We start from the raw sequence: 8491 nt of genomic DNA on the forward strand, positions 1-8491 counted from the left end.
TGGGGGAGCCCGTGGGGAAGGGGGAGCACTCCAGGCCTTCACATAAAGACACCGTGTGGATTAGTGGTTTGGAGCAAGCAGAGAGCCAGACCTCCATGCACGTCCTGCGGCAGACGTCACATCTGCTGTATTGTGTGACCTTCACAACCTAGTTTCCTTATCTGCAAAGGAAGGAGATGAGGAGGGAAATGTGGAAGGTGCTTAGCGGGGTGCATGGAAGGTGCCCCACATGGTAGCTGTCAGGAGAGCTCACAGGGCCAGACAGGGCAGTGCTAAAGTGGGCTGGACTTGAAGTGGACAAACAGGCTGCCGTGCGGAAGCCCGCGTTGCGTGATGTCGGCATCTGGCTTGCGGTCTCTGCTGGCATGGAGCCTGCTCCTCTGCTCTCTTCCGCACCTGCTGTGTGTCACGGCGGCACATGGCTTGGTTCTCTTGGTTTCAGATTCTAAGGTGTGGGGTCTGGCCCAGCAACTCTTTCTGTACCAGACCACAGGCGTTTCCAGTCAGCCCCTGGACAAGCTCCCCTCGGGTCAGTGCGCCCTGCTCAGGCACTGTGGGCCGCGGGCTCACTTGGGGCGGGCAGGTGGCAGCACAGGACGGCACAGTTCTTACAGGATCAGAGAGAATCTCACCCCGGACGAGGGTCCTTAAAGGACTTCTCCATCAACACTGTCAGAGACCAGAGCTTACTGTCCCTTGCATAAAGGACTTGGAACATGCTGTTTATGTTCTCGCAAAGGATTAATTTGTCACTTCCTAGGGTGTTATTGCTTCCTTTCTGGTCCTGCTCCAGAAACTCTGGCCACAATACATATATATATATATATATATATATATATACACACACACACACACACACACACACACCCACAGTGACTTTGATCTGTTAGATTGCCTCTTCAAAACATTTTACCCCCGAAGACCAACCACGTATTAAAGATGCAGATAGATACAATCCACTCAGAGAAACCTCAAAAGCTTGTGCTGTGATGCTCTCAAAAGTTCCCAGGTCACATTTCAAATAAAATTTGATAAAACCTCACTGGGCTATGTGGCTGTGTGTGTGTGTGTGTGTGTGTGTGTGTGTGTGTGTGTGACAGCAAAGCCAGTATTTATTGTGAAATCTTTTTTATTTATGCATACAAGAGCTGGGGTGTAGGTCAGAGGTGTGGGGGGTGAGAGGACTCACCAGAGACAGAGTGGGGAACAGAACGGGTGGATCCACTGAAATGCATTGCTGAGGGCAGCAGCAGGGAGACAGGAGAGGTCTCCAGATTTGCATGTCTGCCTTGGAGTCTCCCCTGTGCTGAAATTAACAAATAGACTTAGGGGTTAAAATGGAATCACTGGACCAGGAAAAGGGGCAGCCTTAGACCTCACGCTGCCCCTCCCAGTGCCTGTCTGTGGTCACAACCCCCTACCTTCACTTTAGAGCATTGTCCCTAGTTACGCCAAACTTGGAGAAGGGCAGCTCTGTAGGTTTCAAAGTCACTTACCTCCTAAATGATTAAAAATCAGGGAGAGCTTCCTAGAGGGGAGAGGCTCTGTGGATAAAGCATTAAAGCCCCAAAACTGGGGCCTCCCTCGTGGCGCAAGGGGTTAAGACACAGCACTACTTAGCTATCCGCAGCCTCTGCAGCACGATGTTTGATCCCTGGCCAGGAAGCTACCCACATGGCGCAGCAGACCTCTCCTGTCTCGCCCGCTGCTCCCCTCAGCAGTGTGTTTCAGTCAATTCGATGTTCTGCTCCCCACTCTGTCTCTGGTGAATTCTCTCACCTCCCACACCTCTGGCCTGTACCTCAGTTCTTGTATGCATAAATAAATCTTTTTTTTTTTTTTTAAAAAGACTCCAAGACTACTTAGAAGAGGCAAAAAGTGTTAATGTGGGATCAGATATTTCCTCCTATGTGAGTTTTTCTTTGGGTCAACTTGATCTCACTAATGAGTTTTTAACATGCTTGCCTCCTTTATTTATTTTTTAAAGATTTATTTGTTTATGCATATAAGAACTGAGGTTTAGGCCAGAGTTGCAGGGGGTGAGGACTTACCAGAGACAGAGTGGGGAGCAGAACAGATGAATCCACTGAAATCCACTGTTGAGGGGGGCAGCGGGTGAGACAGGAAAGGTCTGCTGCACCATGTGGGTCAGCTTCCTGGCCAGGGTTACAACTCATGCTGCAGTGGCTGCTGATAGCTTCATAGTGCTGACACTTAACCCCTTGTGCCACCAGGGAGGCCCTGAATTTGTTTTTTTGCTCAAGTTGCACTTTGAGTTCATTTGTGCTGAAGCTGGCAGGTTGGGAGGAATCAAGCTCACGGGGTTAAAAACATGTCTGCAAGGAAGACACATGGAGATACTGGGGACTGAACCCAGGGCCTCCTGCACATTGCACTTGGGCACTGAGCCACACCCCCACCTGCCACATACTTTGTGTATAGCATTTTAGATGCTTTTTTATTTTTTTTTTAAAGATTTATTTTATTTATTTATACAAGCACTGGGTACAGTCAGAAGCACGGGAGGGTGAGAGAATTCACCAGAGCCAGAGCGGGGAGCAGAGCAGGCAGAAGGACCGAAGTACACTGCTGAGGGGAGCAGCGGGCGGCAGGAGAGGTCTGCGCGCCATGTGGGACCCTCCTCCGGTAGCCGGGGAGCAGCCGGGGATCGAACCGGCGCTGCAGAGGCAGTGGGCAGCTTCGCAACCCAGCGTTCAACCGCTGCACCACCGGGGAGGCCCACATTTTAGATGCTTTTATAAGGATTTTTTCACAAAGAATCCTGGACAGAAAATCAGGAGGCCAGAATTTTATTCCTTCTTTGGTTTTCTCATTCACAGTATGAGGATACCTGTTACCAAGTTTATTTTTAATTATTTTTAATTTTTATTTATTTATGCATACAAGAGCTGGGGTACAGGCCAGAGATGTGGGAAAGTGAGAAGATCCACCAGAGACAGTGGGGAACAGAACAGGCAGATTGACTGAAATACACTGCTGAGGGGAGCAGTGGGCGAGTCAGGAGAGGTTTGCTGCGCCATGTGGGTTGTTCCCTGGCTGGTCGGGGATCGAAATTGTGCTGCAGAGGCTGTGGACAGCTTCATAGGTTGCATCTTAACCCCTTGCGCCACCAGGGAGGCCCCTGTTATCAAGTTTAAATGGAGGTCGTAAAGCTCAAATGAAGAAACATCCTAAAAAGCACTTCCAAACATTTCAAGGCTAAGAAGAAAGTGTGGGTTCCGGACTACGTGAACCTACGTAGCATGGGGGCTACGTGTTGACATTCAACCCATTTCCTGGGTGTTGCCGGTATGTCACCCAAGACTGGTTACTGGTCATTTCTTCACTCCCAATTTTATGAAGGCAGACACATCCCACACTGGAAAGATTGGGTTAAACCAGCAGAATTCAAAATTAAGGCTAGACCTAAAGCTATATACAGGAAGTCCATGACCTTTGAATGTATAGTTGTTTTTTTTTTTAAATCAAGAAAAATAAATTCTGTGAATAATGAGTAACTAGCAGGAACAATGAACAGGAATAATTAAATCAATCTTATATTGTATTAATAAGCAATAACTCAGGATCTTAATTTCCCCAGGGTGATCTTGCAGGGCTGGGACACAGACATCAGGAATAGCAAGGAGACTTTGTTAGACTGGTTTGTTCTTAACTGAAAATCAGAATATCCTGGGGAGCTTAAAAAAATTTATGTTGGGCACACCTGGCATGATTTAATTCTTCTGAGATGGCGCCTGGACATTTTGTTTTTTGAAGTTCCCCCAAGTGATTCTCATGTGCCTGCAAGTCTAGAAGATCACAGAAAGTGAAAGTGAATTATTGGACTGGAAATGACCAGTTAGCCTGCTTTACTGGAGGAAGGCGCTGTGGACTGGAGACTAATAAAGGGCCCTTGGATCCACATGGGAAGCCATAATTTGATTCTAGAGGCAGGACGCAGAAGGAATGAGGATATGGGAATGCTTGAAAAGTTTTACCTGATCTCAATAGTGAGGTCAGGTGTTCCAGAGGCACTGCAGGAACTGGCAGCGGCTTCTGCTGTGCCCACTGCCAGCTCCGGCCTGAGGCCTGTCTGTGCACACTGGCAGGATGCTGGATGGCACAGGTGGGAACAGCACCTGCGCCTGGCCGAGGACCCCTGGCCTCTGTGGTGGTGGGGCTGGCCCCCGGCAGAGGCAGTTTGCTGAGAAACAACAAAGAATCTCAGTGACATCTTTTTTTTTTTTTTTTTTTTTTTTTTTTTTTTCTAAAGATTTATTTATTTATTTATACAAGCATTGGGTACAGTCAGAAGCGCGGGAGGGTGCGAGGATTCTCCAGAGCCAGAGCGGGGAGCAGAGCAGGCAGAAGGACCGAAGTACACTGCTGAGGGGAGCACTGGGCGGCAGGAGAGGTCTGCGCGCCATGTGGGACCCTCCTATGGTGGCCGGGGAGCAGCTGGGAATCGAACCGGCGCTGCAAAGGCTGCGGGCAGCTTCGCAACCCAGCGCTCAACCGCTGCGCCACCGGGGAGGCCCCTCAGTGACATCTTGTGGGCTTGGGGTTTAACAGTAACTCATGGTCTCAACACCTAACTTGTTGCATCTAGAAAATTCCATGTTATTCTAGACTTTCTTTTGAATGAATTTTGGTCGTTTTTAGTGATCAAATTCACACTTGAAAGTTGAAAGGTTGCCCACTGGGAAGATTCAAGAAAAACACGGTAATTATCACCAACATGCACCATCTTCTGCACAGTTTCAAAGCCATTGGTGTGAGCTGCATTAGACCCGTGGAGCAGCTAACGCGGCCACCCAATTGCATCATCTACTCATTACGCGTTTGGACTGAGGAAAGGCTGTGGAGTCATTAAGAACAGAGAGAAGCCAGAGAACTTCACTCACCTGCTGTGTCAAAACTTGTAAAGGAGGTGATGAGATGCCTGTTTGAAGGAAACTAAGAATAAACTCCAGAGAGAAAAGGGAGCATTCTCTCCAACTTTAGATAGGTATAAAGCAGAAACTGTCAGAAGTTAGTGAGAGCCAGAGGGAGAGAATGTGTGTCTGTGTCCGTTCATTTAAGTTTGAATAAAAATGTTAGCAATAGGTGGATCTAAAAGAGGCCACCCCTGGTGGCGCAGGGGTTAAAGACACGGCACTGTCAATCTATCACCAGCCACTGCAGCACGAGTTCAATCCCCAGCCAGGGAGCTACCCACATGGCGCAGCAGACCTCTCCTGTCTCCCCACTGCTCCCTCCGCAGTGGATTTCAGTAGATGTGCCTGTTCTGCTCCCCACTCTGTCTCTGCTGAAGCCTCTCAACCCCACCCCCGCACCTCTGGCCTGCACCCCAGTTCTTATATGCATAAATAAATAAACCTTAAATAAATAAAAGAGGCAAGGATGTTAAAAACTCATTAGTGAGGTCAAGTTGAACCAAATAAAACTCACGTAGGAGGAAATATCTGATCCCCACATTAACACTTTTTTTCACATTAACACTTTTTGCCTCTTCTAAGTAGTGTTGGAGCTTTAATGCTGTATCCACAGAACACCTCCCCTCCAGGAAGTTCTCCCTGATTTTTTTTTTTTAAAGATTTATTTATTTATACAAGCACTGGGTACAGTCAGAAGCGCGGGAGGGTGAGAGAATTCACCAGAGCCAGAGCGGGGAGCAGAGCAGGCACAAGGACCGAAGTACACTGCTGAGGGGAGCAGCGGGCGGCAGGAGAGGTCTGTGCGCCATGCGGGACCCTCCTCTGGTTGCCGGGGAGCAGCCGGGGATCGAACTGGCGCTGCAGAGGCTGCGGGCAGCTTCGAAACCCAGCGCTCAACCGCTGCGCCACCGGGGAGGCCCTGTTCCCCCTGATTTTTAATCACTTAGGAGGTCAATGACTTTGAAACCTGCAGAGCTGCCCTTCTCCAAGGTTGGCGTAACTAGGGACAGTGCTCTAAAGTGAAGGTAGGGGGTTGTGACCACAGACAGGCAGTAGGAGGGGCAGCATGAGGTCTAAGGCTGCCCCTTTTCCTGGTCCAGTGATTCCATTTTAGTCCCTAAGTCTACGTGTTAATTTTGGCACGGGGAGACTCCAAGGCACACATGCAAATCTGGTGGTCTTCTTCACTAAGAGTAAATAAAGACTTTTTCTTTTTTTTTATTTATGCATATAAGAACTGGGGTGTAGGCAGAGGTGCGGGGGTGGGGTAGGGTGAGAGCATTCCCCAGAGACAGAGTGGGGAGCAGAACAGGCAGATCTACTGAAATCCACTGCTGAGGGGAGCAGCAGGGAGACAGGAGAGGTCTGCTGCGCCATGTGGGTCAGCAACCTTGTGGGGGATCAAGCTCGTGCTGCAGTGGCTGAGGATAGCTTGGTAGCACTGACTGAGACTTGAATCCCTGTGTCACTGATTCAAATACTGACTTGGACACACCCAGGCATAGTCTTACCAGCTATCTGGGCATCCCTTGGCCCAGGTAAGCTGATGCATGAAATTAACCATCATGCCACTTAAACAAATGTTCCTGCATTTACAGATTCCCTCTTCTCTGGCCTCTTCTCTACCCTTTAGTTCAGCATCTATCACTTCAAACACCCCATCCAGAGCAGTGGCTATAGAATTGCTGGTGAGGAGACAGAAGGGGGCTGTGGTGTCAGCCCCTACAAGAAATGCTTGTTAACAGTGATACTTGACATTTCTCAGGCACCTCACCCCACTGCTCACCCTGCCCCTCAGTACACAAGAGAACTCACAGGTACCCATGAAGCATGGACACATCACTAGACAGGACTGCTCTTGTTCCTGGATCTCTCCCACCTGTTCCTGGATCTCTCCCACCTGGCATTTCTCTGCCCCAGCAGCCCTGGGGTCCCTGGAGGACCCACGGGAAGGTCCAGCCTGTGCTGCTGCAGCTGCTCCCTCCCTGTGCCCTTTTTGTTTTCCTCTGGGAAGTGCCTAGGTCCCCCATTCACTACCCACCTGCTGTATCCACTGCTGGTCTTTGTGGCCTGTGGGCTGAGTGCTTAGTAAGGTTGGTACGACAAAGCCTGTGTGCTTAATTTCTGAGTTGAGTAGCTTGGTTCCTGTCTCCTGACAGCAGCTGAACTTCTAACCCTGGGCAGTCATCTCCGTGGATGGCTGTCTAAACACCCCGTCTGCAAGGGAGAAACAAGGTGGTGACTACGGTGGTGTCACAGCGCGTGAAGAAGGAAGGCACTGCAGCTGCTTCATGCTGAAAATGCAGTGTTAACGCTTGGGGCGAAGCTGGTCCTCTCCTTCCCTCCCCTAGAAAAAGGGAAGATAAGTCACGCTCAAGCCCATGTGTGCTCTGAAGTGTGTCTCACTGGTGGACATGAACTTGCCTGGACGCTACCTGCCTGGTCCCCCAGGTGACAGTGGACGTGGTATTTACAACCCGGGGCAGCCTATGGCCAGGGAACAGAGGGCCGGAAAGCATCGCTTCTGGGAGTGTGATGTCAACTGGCCTGGAAACTCCTGAGGATCTTCTGAAAATGGCCCTCCAAGCTGCCCTTCAGCTTCTTTTTGTGTGTGTAGAAGGACTGGGGTATAGGCCAAAGGTGTGGGAGGTGCAGGGGGTGAGAGGATTCAGCAGAGACAGAGTGGGGAGCAGAACAGGCAGATCCACCGAAATCCCCTGCTGAGGGGAGCAGCAGGGAGACAGGAGAGGTCTGCTGCGCCGTGTGGGTAGCTCCCTGGCCGGGGATCAAACCCAGGCCTCATGGTGATAGTGCTGAGACTTAACCCCTAGGCTACTAGGGGGGCCCTGCCCTTTAGCTTAGGAAGTGCAGGGGGACAGTGCAGCAGGTCGGCCTCCACAGAGCGGGGACAAGATGGGGACTAGTCATTTAGAAAGACAAACCAGACACTCTTTAGAGGATAATTACAAGGACTTACCTTTCGGGGTAACTACCCTTGCTGCGTGTCTATCATGTGCCAAGCACTGTTCTTGTCTCACTTGACTTGGTAACTGTGGAGAATCACTGTTATCTTCATTAACATAGGGAGAGCCAGGAGGAAGCCCAGAGAAGTTAAATGAATGGGTCACAGTCACAGCTCCTGGGTGAGGTCGCAATTTAAACCCAGGTCCATCCAACAGCAAAGCCCACATCAGCCAAAACAGCCCCTGGCTTCTAGTAGGTGCTCAGTGAATATCTGCGTAATGAATGAATGAAATTCCCCCCTCCTGCCCTGTCCATCACCCGTCCTGGCCTCTCGAGGTTCTCCTCTGACACTGACCCACATGCCAAGGCCTGGGACGAGGCAGCTCAGGAGCGCAGCGCGCTGACCCGGGCAGGGGGACTGGACACGGCGGCCCAGTTCACTCCGCGCCGCCCAAGGCCGCGGGTGGACGCAGGGCCGGCCCCGGGGCGAGGGGGAGAGGCCGGAGGAAAGTGGCCGGAGGCAGAATCACTCCTGCAAATTTCCCAGCGGGGCCAGGCCTCGGTTTCCCTCGCCCGGCCCCCCGTCCCCG

This window comes from Talpa europaea, assembly GCF_964194135.1.
Source record: "Talpa europaea genome assembly, chromosome: 3".
Lineage (NCBI taxonomy): Eukaryota > Metazoa > Chordata > Mammalia > Eulipotyphla > Talpidae > Talpa > Talpa europaea.